Raw genomic sequence first — 18,478 nt, 5'->3', positions numbered from 1 at the left:
CCTGCCCAAATTATCCAGACCTTCATCATTATTAGGTAGCTGACAACCTTCCCCTGTTCTTACCGTCTGAGGTTTATGTGCTGGATGGGGCTGACTCAGGCGGGCCTTGAGCTAACAGGTGATGGGAGGAGGAGCCTGGAGGGTTTCTTCACTGGCTTGCTCTTTTTAAGCCCTGCACTTCCATGCACAGCCCAGAGGAGGCTACAAGGGCTACCCACATGAAACAAAGCTCCTACCAGGAGGAGGAACTAGGAATGGTGGATTCCTATTTGGTGGACCTTGCTGTTGTCTCTGTCGTTTTGTTTTGTTTTTGCATAGACTGAGCAATTTCAATAGTGGCTGGTTGGAATCATGCTTTTACTAGCATGAAGTCATGATTGTTACTGATGAAACTGTTTTGATGATCAGTGTCTGCTTCCTCAGAACAATCCATTGACCTCTCTCCGAGGAGCTGGCCACTTCTGACTGTAAAAGAAGATGCTTAGTGGTCTACAGTTGCCTGGTCCTTAACAGCTGTCACTTTAACACAGAAAAGGTTCCCCAGAGAAGGTTTTGCTATCCCCCCCCTTTTCTGGTGGGAAGACAAAAGTTTTGAGCATCCATGGGGCCATGAGGGCCAGTATCAGGCCCTGGCTCATGTTAGGATAAATCCCAAATGGAGCTTGTCTGCATGCGGTTCTGGACAACCCTGTATGGTCACTGTGCACACATGAACCTCATTATCAGCCTTGCCTATATCACTGTTTCAAAAGTATTCATCGGGAAGGTTGAGGGATGTCTCGCTGGATAAAATGCCTGTCACACAAACATGAGGATCTAAGTTTGGACCCGTGGGACCCACATAAAAGCCAGATTTATCTATACCCCCAGTACTTGAGGGGTGGGGTAGAAACAGATAGATTCCCTGAGTTTACTGGCCAGCAATTCCAGTGAGTTCTGGGTTTAGTGAGAGAATCTATATCAAAAAATCAGGTGGATCATGATTGAGGCAGCATAGCTCCAACCTCTGGCTTCCACAAGTGTCTAACACACACGTGTACATGTATACACAACCTACACAGATTAGCATGTTCTAAAATTATAAATCAGGACGCTAAGAACATTACAGAAGGACAAAACATAAAATACATGAACACTTCAGAAGTAGGCTAGCTTGTTGACTGTGAAGCCACGGTCGAGGGAGTCAACCCGAGTTCGTCTAGATCTGCAACTTTTTAATAGTGTGATCTTGAGTGGTAAGAAGCCAGTCACCCTCTAGTGTGCGTTCCCCATGATAAAGTGAAGGACTGTGCTAAAACAGTTGAGGTTCCTAGCCTGCAAGGAGCACTAGATAATTTTTGATGAGCGAACATAGAGCAGAGTCACCATTATGAGAAGCCGGATGGATGATGCACCCAATTCTTCATCAATGGCCAGGGATCTGGATAAATTCAACTGGGGACAGCTAACATTGATAGAGCTGCACACTGTTAAAAATGCTTTGTGTATGTTAATGCGTTCAACAAAAACTTGTAATAATCCTCTGATATGAGCCGCTATTATCGCAGCATTTGAGAATGAGAACATTTCCTCACCTCTGGAAACAGGCAGAGGTTGGAAAGAATGAATCCGAGGTCACAGTGCGGTGAGTAGCAGAGCTATGGCTTGAACCTGAGACGTCCAGCTTTAAAAATCTTCCACCTCAGTCCCTGTCCCCTTCCACACTCCAGCAGAGCAAGGCGGCTTCTGCAGTTCCACACAGCCCCATCACGACCACATTGCCCTCGGCTGTTTATCAGTGGCCCTGAGTGTCTCATTTGCCCAGGACTTCAGCATCCTGGCCCTTCAGGGCAATGATAGATCAAATCCCAGGTGATACATTTATAGTTGTAATTGTTTGGTTTTAGCTCACTTGTACTAGCAAACTCCATCACAAGAGGCACAAGAAATTGCTGTTTTCTGTGTAACCACGGACTCTAGTTCTCCTTTCAATTGCAGGAGGGTAGCAATGAGCAAACCTACTTTCCCTGAGTCACAGAAGGGAGATAAATGGCCCGCTAAAAGTTCTTCCCAGCCTCAGCATGTGATGCTGTATGTGTGTAAGTACGGAGATGAGACATACTGCAAACCCCAAAGAGCTGAGCACTTCAAGAGTTTCCTGAAGCACTGCAGACTGGTACATTGGTGGAGCCTAGGGCAGATGCAGAACCCTCTCTGCCCCTGCCTCATGCTCACATACATGGGTGCATGTATGCCAGGATATTTCTCTGGGGCCACTAACTCCCAAATTATGATATGGAGACTTGTTATTACTTTTGAATGTTCAGCCTAGCTTAGGCTCCTTTCTGGATAGTTCTTTTAACTTAACCAGCTTATCTACCTTTTGCCTCAGGCTTTTTACTTTTCTTTCCTTTTGTCTTTCACTGATTCTTGTATCTGGCTTGCCCCAGGCATATCCCTCTCTTTCTCCCTGGTTCCCTCCTCCTCCACTTTCTTCTTGTTCCTTGTTCAAGCCTAGATTCTCCTATTTATTCTTTCTTCTGCCTAGCTACTGACCATTAAGCTCTTTATTAGACCAATCAGGTGCCTTAGGCAGGCAAAGTGAAACAAATGCAACACAGCTTTACCTAACGAAACACACGTCCTTACATCGTCAAACAAACAGCATAAACAAATGTAACACACCTTGACACAGTTGAATTAATATTTGGCAGAATAAACAAACATAACACATCTTTGCCCAGTTAAAATAATATTCTACAACATGAATGCATGCTTGCATACACATGAACTACAAGGACACACCATAAACAAATACATACTGCACACATACCACCACATCATATACTGAACAGGAGCTCACATCACATACATCATACACCACACACAGGCTCAGGAACATAAAGACACACCATATACAAATGCATACCGCATTCATGTGCATACACATATACCACACACATGCATATACACACACACCATGATCATCACATATGTACAGCACACATGTACACACACATTTACCCACTACATACATGTAATACACAAAAAGAAGAAGGAATGAAAGGAGGGAGGGGAAGAGGGGGGAAGGAAGGAAGGAAGGAAGGAAGGAAGGAAGGAAGGAAGGAAGGAAGGAAGGAAGGGGAAGGGAGGGGAGGGGAGGGGAGAGGAGAGGAGAGGAGAGGAGAGGAGAGGAGAGGAGAGGAGAGGAGAGGAGAGGAGAGAAGAGAAGAGAAGAGAAGAGAAGAGAAGAGAAGAGAAGAGAAGAGAAGAGAAGAGAAGAGAAGAGAAGAGAAACGATGTGGCAGGGGTACCTGCTCAACCATCAAGACAGGTCCAAGAGTGAATCAAAACGAACTTTGTGTTGCCTACAGAGGCAAAAGTGCTCCTGTTTCCAGGTGCCTGTGTTTTCAGATGCCTAGAAAAACCTCAGCTTCTCTCTTCCACTGAATTGTCCCCAAGTGCCGCTGCATTCAGGGGGCTCAGCCAGGACACACCCATACACTTCTACAGCCTCTGTTTTACTTCTCTTCACTTCATGAAACTCGTGCAAAGGTACAATCCATGTAAAAGACTGCTCCTGTGTTTTGTATAAAGATGGTTGTGTGTGTGTGTGTGTGTGTGTGTGTGTGTGTGTGTGTGTGCGTTGTTTTTTTTATCCTTGGCCTTTTTTTGGATTAATTATGGTGCCATTTTTATACATGACAGTAGCAATCTGTCACCCAGAATTACACAGCAGGCCACCCAGGCTCCGTGCTTCCTATTGTCCTGAGGTAAATCAGTGTGACTTGCAGGAGAGCATGCCACACCGCCCTGATGGCCTGGCAAGTCCCCTGTCACAACCCACACGGTGCCCACAGCTCCTCTCTTCTAACCCTGAGAGGGTCCTGAAAGAGACTCTGTCCAGGAATGCCACAGCCCCACAGCTAGCTGGCTTTCTAAAGAGCTGAGGTGAAGTAGCACTTTCCTTTTTAATACCCTGTGGTGTCGAACTGGAATTGCAGCCTGCTCCTGTTTTCAGAGGCCTCCTTGGGAAGAGAATGTGTTTTATCTGCAGATACAATGACTCTACCCCGTACCCTGCAGTTCCCATGAAACCCTTGCCAAAGCCCATGAATGCTGGCTTTATGAATTGGTCTTGCAGGTGTTCGGGGGGGTATGTAATCACTAATGAATAGTACAGAAACACACAAACTCCACAGCCTCTGGCACCGAGAGCTGCCTGGCTTTACAATTCTGTGAGAAAACACACATGCAAAAAAAAGCTTGCCCTGGGCTCCAGCATTGCCTAAGGCCAAATATTCATCCCAGTCTGTCTCCCGGCTGGTGGCACTTTCTAGAAAGGAAAGGCTCTATAGTCACCCTGGAGGCCGGACCAAGCATTGCTTTGGCTAAGAGTTTCATCTTTATGCACAGCAGGCTAGACCAACTTGTGACCTGAGGAGCCAAAAGACCCACAGTTAGGTAGGCTGGCTGCCCTGAGAAAGAAGGCCCAGAAAGGTCAAGGTCAAATAGCCCCCAAGAAATCAGTATCTACCCCTGAGTAGAGGAAAGTAGAGGCAAGGAGAAGTGAGGATACAGACTGGATAAGAAGGAGGGCTGGGGAAGAAAGTCTCTCTGTGATGAGTGAACCCAACACAGGAAACCTGCTAAAAGACCTTTCTGAGAAACGCTAGCTGAAGTTCAAGGGTGGTAGAGAGAGGACCCAGTGAGCACACCCGCCGAGCATACCCATTTAGCAAACCAGCTCCTCCTTGAGGCCTCAGCTAAGAAAAAAGCAAGGCTGATATCCCTCCATAAGATGTTAGCCATTCTTCTCATTTCAAGACAGAGACGATCAGCAACTCAGCTCTCCTGCCCTCCTGGGAGCTGCACAGCACTGGGGAGCCTTGCTGAGAGAGATGGCTATGTCTCTGGCGGGATGAAGGATAGTGAGATCTCCATCCCTGGTCATGGCAAGCTGAAAACACATCACAGGACATTGGAAGACAATGAGAGCCTGTCATAGGAAAAGCAAGCCGCTGATCCTTCCAGAGCTGGATATGCCAGAATCACAGATGTGACTGCCCCTAGCTGAGTTACTCAGCATTGTGACCAATTATAGGACCAGAAGCAACTTAAGGGAGCAGAGACAAATGTGGCATCTTATTTCCATTAGTGTCTAACTTAGATGAAATCTTTAATTACAAATGGATGTGACCTAGTACAGTATGTTACCGTTGGTGTATATATCTTAAAGTATGGGTTACAGTCAGCATTCCTGTGGATATATGGTAGTCGTCAAGCTTACAAGTAGACCTAGTTATCATGTTAATAGACACACACATTTCTATATAATTTTTTTAATATTTGATTATTACATCTAGTACAATTGATTTTACTTTGGAGTCTTATGTAACTTATTTTGTTCATTAAAAAAGAACAGACTTATGAGACTATGTGTCTGGTCTCCCAAAGTGGTTAGAAACCTAGTGTCTAGAGCCATGTGTTTCCCGTGTGCATCTATGGCAGTGGCAAGATATAAAACGGTCAGGAAGAGAGGAGTGTGCCGTCACTGATCTTACTCAAGTAAAAAATGCATGGCCTTTTTAGAAAGCAATATAATGATATCTATACAAACGCATGCATATATATGTTTATAATTTACTCCAGAATACTTACTTAGCTTGTATCCGTGAAAATATTGACACCAAAAAAACAAAACAAAACAAAAGCAAACAAACACAAGACCCCAACCACAACAAAAGAACAGATGGGCAGGCATTATTCACAGTGTAAAAAAGAAACACAGAGAAGGCCTGTTGCTAAGAGGACGGTGGGAAAATGGGACTAGTCCACACAATGGAACATTATACAGCCATGGAAAAGGATGGGCCAGTGTTGCAGAATATGCCCTTGTGAGATTTCTGGTTACAGAAGTCAAATGATGAAAGCAGCAAGACTATTACGCGTCTGTAGTCCACCTGAGAAGGTGTGCTGAGACGGAAGCTCCGTGATTTGCATGTGTTGGTGTGAGGGCATAATTGAGTGAGCACAGGGAAAGAGATATGGGCGGATGTGCTCATTTCCTTCAGAGGAGGAGGTGAAGCTGATGGAGAAGAAAGAGGAGGTCAGAAGGAGCCATGCACAAACAGATGCAGGAGCACTCAGCAGCAGCGAAGTGTCCAAAAGGAACGACCTCTATTTGTGTTGAGATGAAACTGTGTTTTCATGACTGTGTGTTTTATGATGGTACAAATAATCTATAATATAGATGAATGCAGGTGGCTCTGCTGTCTCCGACGCTGTCAGCCTGCTGTTAAGCCACTCCGGTGCTTTGTTGTTGTTTTTTTTTTTTTTTATTTCTTTGCTGTAGACGAATACTTAACATCTCGGGCAACTTGTCCAGGAACTTAGATAAATCACAATGGCCAAAGTAGCTTGATTTTAAAGGTATTTTCCATTTCGATACAAGCAACTCACCCATTCATCCGTCTATTCTTTTCCAGAGGAACACAAGTGCCAGGGTCTCTGAAGAAAGAAAGGTACAGGAAGGGGGAGATATTTACGCTTGCCACTGGTTTGTCTAGTTGTTAGCGAATGCCCAGCCTGTACTCTACCCGTGTGCAGCACATCACAGACACCCACAACACAGGCTTCCAGAGTCACAAGTGCAGATCCACTTGTCACAGCTCTCAAGGTCACATGAGAGGAACAGCGGCTCCGGCCAGGCGCCATCCTGCCCGGTGACCTAGAGGCTGAGGAATCTGATCAGGGCCACTTTGCAGTGCTGTCCACTCCAGCAACTGCCCATCAGTGTCTGTCCCAACGGTCGAGAGAGAACAAAAGAAGTGGCCAGGCAGCAGCTTTGGGCCTCCCTCATCCAGCTCCACCACGCCTCCATGTCTTCACCTACTCACATCTATTCCAGGACCTGGCAGCCAGAGGACACGAGCCTCTTTAAACACCAAGTGGAGGATGAAGGATAACTTTGGGCATGTTGAATTCCTTTGTTCATCTGTTTCCAGTGTGTGTGTGTGTGCGCGCGCGCGTGTGCGTGCATGGGCACGAGCGTGTGGGTGTGCTCGTGCATGTGGAGATCTAAGACTGATAGAGGTAACCCTCTGCTGCAGCTCTTCCACGTGATTCGTTGAGGCCAGTCTCCCCATCAAAACTAGAGCTCTCTGGCTAGCCAGTTTTGCTTTGGGGACCCGTTTCCTCCTTCTGAGGTGGAAATGACAGCAGAGCTACCGTGCCTACCTGGTTTTTATGTGGGTTTCTGAGGCTATGAACTCTGGTCTTCCAGTCGGTCTTCCCTCTTGCATTGCAAGCCTTTTGACTACTGAGTCATCCCCAGGACTCAGTGTTGAGTGGCAGCCACTAACATCTAACCACAGTTCCCTACTTACAGCTGGTGGCGCCCAGCTCAAAACACCTCTTTTCCCCCTATGACTCTCCAGGAAAGATAAAGAACACAGTGGCCGAGGTCGGAAACACAGCTTATCCATGAAGAATCTGCATTTGGAGACAACAAATTGTCGAAGATTATTGCTGTGTTAGCCTTTGACACTAATACTCGAGAGAAGCACACTTCGAGGGAGGAAACACTTGTTTGGGTTCATGGTTTCAGAGGGATGTAGTTCAGATGGCTTAGTTAGCCTGCCTCTCTGCCTTGGGTCCTCAGCGAAGCAGAATGCCATGGTAGCAGGCCTGTGTATTGAGCAAAGTTGTTCACCTCCTGGCAACCAGGAAGTGTGGTGTGAATGTGGCAGTCCAAGGTTTATCCTGCCAGCACATGTTCCCAAATAGGCTGCGACAGTGCTGTCAACTTGACAGAATCCTGGATCTCCTCAGGGATCAGGCTCTGGGCATTCCTATGGGACATCATCTTAATGACTTTAAGTGAGGTATGGAAACCTGCCCGCTGCGGTGGCATGGCTCCCTGGCTGGCAGAAGGATTCTAATAATTTCACATTTTTATTCTTTGCTTGCAACATATTTAAATACAATCATTTCATTGTGTCATTCAGATAAAAATTTTAAATAATCTATTTCACCTTCAAAACTTGCTGTGCACATAGACACACAGGGGAAATCTGAACCAGGGCTAGCTTCATTTCAAAGAGTAGCCACATTTGGACTGGTGGATAGTTCCTGTGCAGGGCAGCAGTGGGCATAGAGAGAGGAGAGCAAGGGTGTAGCTAACATCCCCAAGGCGATACTGCTTTCAGAAAAGGAAACGGCTACAGATGTGTCTTACTGGAAAGTAAGTGTACCCACTCAACAGACCCTGCATTGAACCCCGGAACCAGATCATGAAGTTCTGACAGAGCAGGAGCCTAGCAGGTCAGAAACCAGCATCTGGCTTTCCAATGAGGCTCAGGGATGTTATAGCGAAGCTCGCCTCCAAGATGGAGGCGTGAGCAGACATCTTGGGATCTTAGAAAGCCTCTGTCAGTAAGAAGGCGGCCTCTGTAATCATTCTCAACCACAGTGAGCCGCACAGGAAGCTGGCCTAGTAAACCAAGCCCCTTAAGGCTGCAGCCAGGACAGCAGCCCCGCCTCCCTGCATCCCAGTGAAACCTGAAGCTTGAGCTGTTTGGAAGCTGCTTCTAGAGAGTTTGGGGATGTTTGTTTGTTTGTTTTAAAAGGAGGGTTCACAAAGAGGCCCTGGGTGTTCTGGACAGCCCAATCCATCGCAGCAGTGAAGTTCTAGGTTACTGTTACTGTTCTGGGGCAAGTACCTGGAGATAAGCTTTCCAGGCAATCAACTCTAACTTGGATGGCTGATACAGTTTTCTTTCCTCTCTGGTGACAGTAAATGTGTTTCAAAGAGTGGCCATAAGAATGCCTCCTCTTCAGGAGCCAATTCTAATGAAATGGGCTCAAGTTTTTGTTTCCTGGCAAGCAGGTCAGGGAGACAGAGGCCAGAACTAGTCAGGCTGTAAAAGCCTACACACCAGGAAAATGTGAAAATCTGAGCTGCATCTGTTTCCTGCCTTCTTAGGTGGAGTTTTTGCCTCTATCCCCTCTGCAGACTGGAAGCCTGGGCCCTGCTGGGTGGTTAGAAATAGCTAACTCTAAATGTGAACAAAGGTGGGGTTTAAAAAATAAAAAAGGCAGACTATTGAAATGTAGCACCTGGATTTGCTCAAATTCCCTAGACTGACTCTTTCCCGCAGGGTTCTGAGCCTGCCATGAGCCTACAACAGAGGCAAGGATGCTTTCTGGTACCCTTGCTACTTCTGATCCCTCTATACCGTGTGTGTCTGCCCTAAGTGACAAGCCAGGGCATCCCTCACAGGACAGCAAAATACTTTGCATCTTTTCTCTTGGCTCTCTCCAAAACTGCCAAGGTTCTACAGACCCATTGGCCAGGAAGAGGCAGAGAGGTGAGTGGAAGCTGGAAACGCCTGAGCCAAAAGAGAGGAGCCCTACAGTGTGGAGAGCTACCACTCCCCTGCTTCTGCCTGGGTCCCAAGCGCCACTGGGCTCCTTCCAGGCCACTTCTGTGTCCTTAGTCTGTAAAGGTTTCTCAAAGACTTCAGGTTTTCTGGCTGGTTTAACAGCCTTCTGAAGGGGGTTTTAAAAATCTCAAATTTGAACTGTCCAAGCTGCTTATGATCTCACTGAGCCACAGTGATTGCGAAGGAACCAGGCTCCTCGCTACAATGGTGTACAACTGAGCACGGCAGTCTTATGTTTTTTCAAATTTCCCTTTTTTCTTTGAGGCTAAGTAATTTTGATATATTCAGAAAAAGCGACTAAACATTCAAGAAAATAAAGGCAAAGTCATTTTGTGCCACCACCTCAAGCCTGGGCTCATATCAGTATGGAAAATGAAAAGGGAGATTTCCACAAAGAATTGTGCAAACATTATAACCCGAGCACCAGGCTGGACAGGCTGACATCTACTTTGCTCTCATGTCCTCACCCTGATTCCTTTCAGAAAACTGGGCACTGTTCTTAACTATCTGAGCCTCAGATTCCCTATCTGTAAAAATGGGAGCATCCAGTTTTCTACCTGATAACCTATCAATTGTAGCCTATGGGCAGATCAATACTGTAAAGCTAAACTAAAGGGTGTTAGGCTAGAATCTAATCTAATCTGCCAGAATCTAAGAGCTGTGCACTTGGAAGCTGTCTTCTGTCCAACCCACGCCTCCTCACACCTGACCAGAACAGTGTTTGGCAAGCAGTGGACTCTCAAGAACGTGTGCTCTAAATTTTTGCCCCTGTCCACTCTACTCAAGCTTGGTGTTCCTTCTGTTCTGTCTACCACCTTTGATTGGTCCCAATAGCTCCCATATTGCACATGTAAGTATTCTGATATCTATCCTTCATTTCTCATGACTTCTGCCTTAGCAAACCCCATGTTCTTAGCTTCTAAACTAACTTACTTGCTTCATAAGCTGCTTCCTCACTCTGCCTGCCCCTCAAGTTATTTCTCTTGTGACAAAGCACCTCACATAAGCAACTTGAGAAAAGAGGTTTTATTTTGGCTCATGGTTTGAGGGTGATTTTAAATCCTGTCAAGTTGACAATCAAGATCAGCCATTGCACAGACATTCTGTAGGTCACTGTCAAATTGGTCCTTCTCAAAAGTTACCTTAAAATTTTAAAGTCCCTTGAGAGCCAGGAGTGGGTCTTATATATGTCACACCTATGTATGACACTCAGTATGTCATATGTATATGGCATACCCTATGTATGGAACACAGTAGGTTTTATATAAATACAGTATACCCCATGTATGGAATACAGTAGGTCATATGTATATGACATATCCTATGTCTAGAACACAGTAGGTCATATACATAGTCATACCCTATGTATGACAGTGGGTAATATGTATATGGCGTACCCTATGTATAGAACACAGTAGGTCATATGCATATTCCATACCCTATGTATGGAACACAGTAGGTCGTATGCATATGTCATACCCTATGTATGGAACACAGTAGGTCATATGCATATGCCATACCCTATGTATGGAACATCGTAGGTCATATGTATATGTCATACCCTATGTATGGAACACAGTAGGTCATATGCATATGCCATAGCCTATGTATAGAATACAGTAGGTGCCTAAGGGTTGGGAGAAGTGTTATTTTTAACATATTCACTTCTTTCTAATTCACCTGATTTTACAAAAGCAGGAGGCTACTTTAATCCTGCCAGTTCCAGCTGATAGCCCTTTAAAAATTCCCCCACTCAGATGCAAAAGTCCAAGTCCAGGCATCCAAATCCAGCATGCAGTGTTGGTTCCTGCCATCTGCTTCCTCCTGCTCCTCTTCTCCTGCCTTGCAGATGCCTCTTAGGGATTCAACGGTAGAGCACTTGTCAAGAGTGTCCAAAGCCCTGGGTTTAGGTCCTCAGATCTTCACAAAAATATGCCTGTCTCCTACTTAGCCTTTGAATGGCTGTTCATCACAGCATTGGCACATCTGTCACCATCCATGGGTCCAACTTATACCTGCCTGCCAAACCCCACTTTTCCTTCGAGGGCTCTGTAATCCACAGTATGCAAAGAGGGACATTCTCTGCCATCCTGCAGGTCTGACTCAGACATAAGCACTACCTGACAGTCCTTCACTTAACCTAGAATGTACCAGGTACCTACAACATGTTAACATGGTCTTCCTGCAATTGTGCCTTCTCTTCTACATTACACTGGGAATGCTTTGGAAGAAGAAGCCAAGATCTTGAATGAATTCAAGTGGTCCATACACATGGCGCATGCATGTCAAACGACTGATCAAAGAGAATGTGGCCTGTTTCGTGCCTCTGTGTTGTTGTACACATTGTTCTACTCCCCTAGAATGCCCTCTTCAGTTCTCATTGCTTCCATCTGTCAGGCAAAAGTCGTCTTGCCTGGCCTGCCTTAGAATCTTCTCTACACTCAGCTCTTAATCTCAGGCTTCTTACATTTATTATTTGCTGAATAATTCACCCCTAAGAGCAGGGACGGCCACACTCTGCGGTATTCGAATACTTGGCGTTCTGCACTAGGAAAGCACTGGATGGCTCCACGCAGGTGCTGTAGTCACTGCTATACCAAATGTAACTCTGAACTTTAGTGCACATGTTCCTTGCTAGTACCTTAGGCATGGAAACGCGCTTCTTTCTTTTCTGTCCTCCAGCATCCATGTGAGGTGGCTATGCTGTAGCCCCATGGTATTTGGTCCACATCTACCATGCTTTGAGAACTTCAAATAGTACTTAGGAATCTTTAAAAAGAGAGCTGAGATGTTCAGTTATAATACAAATTGGGAACAGTTCTGGCAGCCGAGAAAGGAGAGGCCGTGGAAAGTCCAGCGGTTAAATCAAAGAAACTTGACTGAAATTTCAGCTCCTGATCTGTCTAGCTGGGCAGCCTTGGGCACATTATTCTCCATCTCTAGTTCTTACCTTCTGCACCTACCACATGCTAACATAGGATCTCGAGTCACAGTACCAGAAAGACTTTAAAAAGATGATCCATAAGACACTTGTCATGGTGCAGAGTGCTAGCGTGTGACAGACATGTCAACAAATGCCATTAGTGAGTTCTATGTCCAAGCACCAGGAATATACCAATGTGTTTATATCTTAAAATATAAAATTCTTGAAAATACTTAACAGTGAACATATCTTTCCAAAGGGGGAATCCTGAAGGATGTCCCCAAGTAGCTACCTCATGAAGGATAATAGGGCATCCCTTTAGCTAACACAGCTTCTCTGTCACCAAGTCAGAGGCATCCATCTTGTTTCAGGATTGGAAAGAATTGTTAATTATTGGGGTAACATGTCTTCAATTTTTATTAGTTTTTTTTCTTTTACTCTTGGTGATATCTCTATAAAAAGGTGGACAAGGTAAAAATTTTGCATGCTAAAGTTAATAAATAGATTTTATGTGTGTGTGTGTGTAATTTTATATTATAAAATCATCTTATTAGTGAACATATCAATGGTCTTGATACCAGGTTTACCTTCCTATAATGAAAAATTACTGTCAAAAAGATGGACAAAGGGAACAAAAATATCACATCAGTAGAGAAAATACGTGGCTAAACTGTGTTGTCAGAGAAAGGACACACATATTAGGTGGTTCCTGCCGTAGACTGGCGTTCTGTCTGCAAGTCTGGGGAGAAGGGGCCCAAACAAAGCACAGAAGTCCTGATGCATTGGAGGCAGAGATCAGAATCTGAGCAGGTCCAGACAGCCAGAAGAATAGAATGGAGCAAGACCCCTTAAATGCTATCCACCTGAAATCTTTTTGTCCAAGAAATTTCTATACAGCCCTAGATATATAGCTATTTTAAAATAGGCATGCAAATCCAATGTTTGCTGGCAATAAATCATAAATAAATTTATTTTAAAAAAATTTCCATGCACATAATTTTACTTACTAAATATGAAAGTAAATTTGCATGCTAATTAAATGATTGTGCTGTTTATTTCTTACACAGAGAATTAAATCTTGACGATGTATTTGAGGATGCAGGATTGAGGGCATGTCTGGTGTTTTTCAGAGTTGATGGATACTTTGATTTTGTTGTTAAACTGTCATTACTGAGAATGTTGTGTCACATAAATACCTAATACAAAAATGGCAGAAGTTTTGGGCTACTTTCAGAAAGTGTTAGGAATTCTGAGTTTTAACAAAACTTTAAGGAAGAAACAATACCATTCTCACAAAATTCTTTAAAGAAGATGAGCATTTGCCACTATATCTTCTAGGATAATCCTATGCCACCCAAACCAAATGACAAAACTTCAAATCAAAGCTCTTTATAAACGTGGATACAAAAGTGTTAAATACATATTAGCAAATTAAGTTTAACAATGCTTAAAAAAGATAATGGACCATGATCAAACATTGTTTACAGAAAAAATGCAATGATTAGTTTAACATCAAAAGATCAACTATTATTACTCACCAGAATCACAAAACATAGGAGAAAATTATGAGTACTTTAATGTAAGAAAAATCAGTTTGACTTATCACAGCATATGAGATCAATGTGCACCTATCAGTTTATTTTTATGCAGAACCAATGAAAATGGAAGAACGTTAAAAATAACATGACTGAAATAGCATCTAAATCATCGACTAAATGGTGATAAGTATAAAAATACTTGTGAGACCTGTACACTAACAACTACAATGCAAAAGACTCAATTGCTAACATATACCATGTTCGTGGATTGGAAAACTAAATGTTAAAATGAAAAGCCTCTCTCAAACTAATTCCTATTATCAATATAATTTAATTCAAAAAAATTAATTATTGGTGGGTTCAAAAAAATGAATCAATTTTTTAAAAATCTTCTTTTATGAGTAGTTGCATGTATGTATGTATATATACGCATCGTGTGCTTACATGGTATGCGAGGAGGCAAGAAGAAGGTGTCAGAACTGGAACGGGAACTGGCGTCACCTGGAACTGGAATGACAGACTGTGATTTATGACTTGCCTGATGTGGACCTTGGGAACTGAACTTGAGTTGTCTGTAAGAGCAGCAAGCGATCTTAAATGCTGAACCATCTCTCCAGCTCCTTGACAATCAAATTTAACTATTCACAAGGAAATGCAAAGGACTTTTAATATAGTTACATCATTTCTATAAAGAGCAAAGTTGGAGGACTATGCTGTCCGATCTTAAGGTCAAACCGCAGGGCATGGTGTTGGTGTGCAGGCTGTGATCCAGATCAGGGGGGAGTTTAGGACCCACCCTCATGTGGTCAGGTCAATTGGGATTTAGCATTTTAGAAAGTTAAGCGAACAACTGAACCACCAAGGATTAAAGGTGGGAACGTCATTTCAAACAAACCTGCTAGACTCACTGGTTGCTGGTAGAGACAGCTATAAATCTCAGCTTTCACTCCACACTGTACACAGAAGGCAACTCAAGATGGGTTATGATTTTCAACCCAAAGCTTATAGCTACAAAACCCCTGAAGGAAATGGGAGAAGAAAATTTACCCAAAGGATAAAATTTCCAACCAAATTAAAATCTTCTGTTCTGTCCCTTGAAAGATATTGTTGAGAAAATGCAAAAGGAAAACTGTAAACCAGGGTGGAGAGTGGGCAAAACTTATTTTTTTTTTGTAAGATTTGTATCCAAAGTAAAAACCTTTTATGTGTTGGGGATGGGTGAGGAAAGAGGGGTGGAGGAGAAGGAGGAAGAAGAAAGAAGCTGTAGAAACCAACACAGGAAATGAGGACCCCAGAGGTAGTAAGCGTGGAAATAAAAGGTAATTGCACAATGAGTCACTACTACATGCATACACTACACAGAGCCACAGGAATGCTTACTCGTCCCCAGCAGGAGGTGAATGGGGACCTTAGGAAAGTCTGTGGTGGGTTCTAGTAAAGTTAGGGACACAGTCACTTCCCTTAAGACCTAACAGCACCAATCTTACCCCTCTATGCCAGAGCGCGATCTTACCCCTCTATCCCAGAGCGCGATGTATATCTACAGAATCTCAAACAGAAACGGGTGGCTGAGGGCACTTTGTAAGCCCTCTGCACAACTGAGTCCTTCAGTACTAAAGGGAACAGTTTCAATAGTTACCTCATGAGTAAATCTCAAAACATTATGCTGAGTAGAAATATCCCCCAAATAAATGAAATGGCACTTACTGTATGATTCCATTTATGTGAAATTTTACAGCAGCAGCGTCATTGCGGTGAATACACGCAGACCGAGGGGACGGGTGGCTTACAAGGAGGTATGGCAGGTGATAGGAGTGGTTGGGTCTTAGTTTTGTGGTGCCTGTTAGAGTACATACATTTGTCAAAGTTAATCAAAATGCACATTTAGGTGAGCTCTTTGTGTGCGTGCGTGTGTACAAGTGTGTATGTATGTGTATTCGTGTACACGTGGAAGTCACAGATCCCTCTTCCATGTCTTCTACAATTATTCTATCTTTTTATTTTGTTTTGTTTGGGTTTTTTTTTTGGCTTTTCTGAGACAGGGTTTCTCCGTAAAGCCCTGGCTATTCTAAAACTCTCTCTGTAGACCAGGCTGGCCTCAAACTCGCAGAGATCTGCCTGCCTCTGCCCCTCGAGTGCTGGGATTAAAAACAGGTACCACCACAGCCAGCTTCTACCTTATTTTCTTGAGATGAGGTCTCTCAGTGACCATAGAACTCACCCATTCAACTAGACTGAATGACCAGCAAGCTCTAGGAGTCTCCTGTCCCCGCCCACCTCATCGTAAGAGCTGTGACTTCAGGCAGGCACCACTGTCCCCAGCTTTTGTAAGTTGTCCTTTCCAGGAATCAAACTCTGGACCTCATGGTCATGTGGCAAGCACTTTACCAATTGAGCTGTCTTCCCAGCCCTAAGTGAGTTCATTTAGTGTACGTCATGTATACGTAAATCATATCTTAGTAATATTGACTTTAAATAATCAAAGGAGGGGGTGTGAATTGGACTTAAACACTGGCTTTGCTTTGTTCTCCATTTTTATGTAGCAATAAATCTTGCTCATCGAAACATTTGGTGGCACACGGTTGGAAGACATTCTGTTGTTGTTCTGACAAATGTTTCAGCATCTACTGTACGTTAGGCATTTGTGACCATGATGACAAAGGACTGGGTCCCATTCTCATGGCAGCGCAATGCTTTAAGGGAGACTGTGTTCACTGAGCAGGAGAAGGCACACTCTTAAGGCGAAACACTCCTAGCGGCCCCGAAAAGGGAGCCTGGCTGAGCCCAAGTGGATAGGCAGGGAGCTTTGGGATGCACTTACCCAACGGAGGGGTGTGTATCACATTACAAAGCCTCTGTGGACGAGGGAAGAATTTTTTTTTCAAGGAACCAAAGGAAATTTAATGTGCTGGCGTCCTAAGAAAAATGAACTGAGGCAAAGTCTGAAAGGCAGGAAGCCTGGTTCAGGCCACAAAGGGGCCCTAAACAGGAGCCGCGTGTGTCCATCCAAGGCTGCCTGAGGAAACTTGCATCTTGTTCTAGGCTGCTGGCAATGGGGAGGCGAGGGAGAGGTGGTATTTGAAAAATAAACAGTAACAGTGAAAGTTCTCCAGGGATGACAGGGGTGGGGGATGGGACAGTCACCGTGTGTCTGTAATGGCAGTCCGACTTCTGCCCTGGACAAGTGTGCTCAGAAAAGCCGTCTTCACTGGACATACAAGACAGACAAAGAAGTCAAACTGAGGGATGGAGTTCAGGGGCCTACTGAATCCAATTTGCTGGAGGGTGCAGCCAAAGGGGAAATTCTGGACCACTTTACACAGGGTCCTGAAGTCTAGAGGCTGCACAAAACAGACATCGGGACAGAAAGTGTCATTAAAACCTTAGGGAGGATGAGAGGACAAGCAGAGACTGGAGGAGAGCACAGGGCCCAGAACAGAGCCCAGGGAAAATCATCTTTTTAAATCTCTCTCTCCCTCCACCCCTTCTCTCTCTCCAGTGTGTGTGTGTGTGTGTGTGTGTGTGTGTGTGTGCATGCGATGTGTGTATAATGTTAGTATGGTATGTGTGTTCATATGTTAAAATGAAGGCACACACGTGGAGTTAGAGGACAACATTGGATGTCAGTCTGTGCTTTCTGCCTGGCTTTGCCTGCTGCTGTGACAGGCTAGCCGGTTGGGAGCTTCCCAGCATTCTTCTGCCTCTGAGATTAAACACATCCCTACAGAGCCATCTCCACAGCTCAGAAAACCAACTCTTAAGGTCTGGCCAGGAGAAGCAGGTTTCATAAAGGACAAAAAGGAGGAAGATGCAGGTAGAGGAGAAAACCCAGAAAGAATTTATACTATAAAAACTGGGACGGGAAGTGAGATCTCTTTCCCAGAGAATGTGGATGGGGATACCAACCCAAACGCAAGGCCCCGGTGCAGCGCTAGGGGGCGCCATGCTCACTGATAAGACCACCTCCTGCTGTCACTAAACAGTTACTCTGGGTAGGAGACAGGGTCCCACCGCTCCAGATCTCCCTGCCCGAGGCAAATGCAAAACACGAACTGAGTCCTTCTGTAGTGCTCCCTCCCCTGGTGACTTTTCCACGGAGCTGCATGACCACCTGTCTCTCATAAACAGCCTCTTAGGCTACACCAGTACATCATCCAAATCCTCTCTGCACAATGGGATGAGATGCTTGAGCTTTCCGAGTCTGAGTCCCTTTCTTGGACCACTGGGGAAGCAGGCTAAGGCTCTAGTCGTTCTCTGATTACTAGAAAAGAAGTATCCATTGCCTAGGGCCCCTCAACCCTATTCTTTGTTACTCCTCCCACACCCACAGTGGCAGAACTTGAGTAAGAATTATCACGGCAACCTGTGCGTGGGGCTGTGCAGGATGAGCGTCCCTATCTCCTTCCCAAGAGCAGGCTCTCCTGCACTCTCTCCCCCCTCCACCCAGACCCTAGACTGGCGTGGCTCTCTTTCCTACCCGGGTTTTATACAGTTACTCGCTTTCACAAGCACCCGGGTCGACTGACTGCAGACACCAGCTACCCTGCTGCCAAGGCGATGGCTGAGGAGATTAACAAACCCCACCTGGGAGC

The 18,478-nt window shown here is 44.7% G+C and overlaps 1 long non-coding RNA gene across 1 annotated transcript; it reads right to left on the bottom strand.

Moving 5' to 3' along the window:
• Nucleotides 1-14,340: 14,340 nt before the first annotated feature.
• LOC142847089 (uncharacterized) lies at nucleotides 14,341-16,742 on the bottom strand. The gene is made up of 3 exons (XR_012910126.1): nucleotides 16,708-16,742; nucleotides 15,594-15,726; nucleotides 14,341-14,393 (listed from the first exon to the last, which is right to left on the bottom strand). It is a non-coding gene; the product is annotated as an uncharacterized LOC142847089 (long non-coding RNA).
• Between the last annotated feature and the right edge of the window lie 1,736 nt (nucleotides 16,743-18,478).

Source organism: Microtus pennsylvanicus, chromosome 3 (assembly GCF_037038515.1).
Source record: "Microtus pennsylvanicus isolate mMicPen1 chromosome 3, mMicPen1.hap1, whole genome shotgun sequence".
NCBI lineage: Eukaryota > Metazoa > Chordata > Mammalia > Rodentia > Cricetidae > Microtus > Microtus pennsylvanicus.
Note: the sequence above shows the minus strand (reverse complement) of the source record. Positions and strands in the feature narration are given on the sequence as shown.